This window comes from Nematolebias whitei, chromosome 12 (assembly GCF_014905685.2).
Source record: "Nematolebias whitei isolate Nwh7 chromosome 12, NemWhi1, whole genome shotgun sequence".
NCBI classification, from domain to species: domain Eukaryota; kingdom Metazoa; phylum Chordata; class Actinopteri; order Cyprinodontiformes; family Rivulidae; genus Nematolebias; species Nematolebias whitei.
The window spans coordinates 48,301,443-48,303,039 of record NC_056509.1 but is presented as its reverse complement, the minus strand read 5'-3'; the positions used below and the strand labels follow the sequence as shown (position 1 = coordinate 48,303,039).

Here is a 1,597-nt window from a genome sequence, read left to right as displayed (position 1 = left end):
GAGATGGATGACTGAGATGGATGGAGATGGATGACTGAGATGGATGGAGATGGATGACTGAGATGGATGGAGATGGATGACTGAGATGGATGGATGGAGATGGATGACTGCTCTGCCTCCTGCCAGCCTCTCGACCACGTCCACTTCTCTGCTGCAGAGCCAAAGTCTGACACGCAGCAGGAAGAAGCTTTTTCTGCAGCTGTGGGCTGCACACAGGTGCAGCAGGTGTAAATAAATTTAAATAATGTAAAATATAATTTCCATGACAATCATGCGGCTCATCCATCAATCAGCTAATTGTGTGTCCACTTTTATTTTGAAAATCCGCGATAGAGCGAGTCCGTGAAAAACGAACCGCGAAGTAGCGACAGACTACTGTTCTAAATGTGTTTATAAATGTCAATAAAACTGTAAATATAACGGAGAATAATTTAGTTTTTTTGAAACGTCTCCGTTCGTCAGACACTGGTTTGGATTCGACGGCGTCGACAGGCGGCCGTGCTGCCGTGTGGTCTCCATACGTGAACTTTCTCTTCAGGACTTCTGATCCGCTCGATAATTTAAGCTAACTTGAAACACACCCACCACTAGACGGTGCGTCGACATCACCCTAGCTCAAGGTCACACATGAAGGTCACAGCAGTCTTTGCTACAGATGTAATAAATGCTGTCTTGTTTGTTGACTGTGTCGTATGCGGCGCTCCTGTCATGCCGTGTCCTGCTGGAAGCTGCTTTTAACACATTTCGTGGCTGCTCAGGTCGTAAAGGTTTCGGACTCCAGAGCCACAGGGAGCGACAGAAGTGTCTCTCTTCCTGTGGTAATTACTGCAGACACTTTGACACCATGTCCTTGTATCAGTCGGGGCTCGAGGGTAATCAGCCGCCGAGGCATTACCAAGAAAATTGAATTTCAGCTCCTTCATTTTCCTCTGTCATCCCAACGATCCTCCAAGAGAACGTCCAGACACGCCTCTGTGAACGGCTGCAACTCGTGTTGTAACTCACAAGGTTGATAAGAGCTGCGCTTCAGCTGCTCTCTGGAATAATGAGGCTTTAATTTCTCAGCTGAGCGTTTCCACTTTGATTGAATTAGTCATGTTTTGTTGGAGACGTATTCTGGCTCCTGTTCAGGGGTTGTCCTCTTTTCTTCAGGACCGGATGAAACGTCTCGGAGATGTTTGGTGAGAAAACAGCAGAACTTCAGAACCCAAACCTGGTAGCTCGTCTCAGACTAGTTAGATGTTTTAGGACGCATCGGGACTTTTCACCTTCAAACACCAAACCAGGCTCAGGTTTGCACTTGAATTATATTGAACACTTTTTCATCCCTCACAAATAAAATTCACATGTTGCACCCAACGTTAGCTTAAGTTACATCCGTCCGTCCGTCCGTCCGTCCATTCATCCGTCCGTCCGTCCGTCCGTCCATCCATCCGTCATCTTTACCTGCTTCTTCCTTTTTGGGTCACTGGTGTCCATGTCTAGCTCTCACTGTGTGAGAGGCGGGGGACAGCCTGGAGATGTCTCCAGTCCATCACAGGGACACCCATGCCATGTCTCCAGTCCATCACGGGGACATCCTGGACATGTCTCCAGT

The 1,597-nt window shown here is 47.8% G+C and overlaps 1 protein-coding gene across 1 annotated transcript in view; it reads left to right on the top strand.

The window, feature by feature from the left end:
• Window positions 1-1,597, top strand: part of mei4 (meiosis-specific, MEI4 homolog (S. cerevisiae)) — a 10,294-nt gene that overhangs the window by 7,530 nt on the left and 1,167 nt on the right. The gene's annotated exons all lie outside the window — the stretch shown is intronic.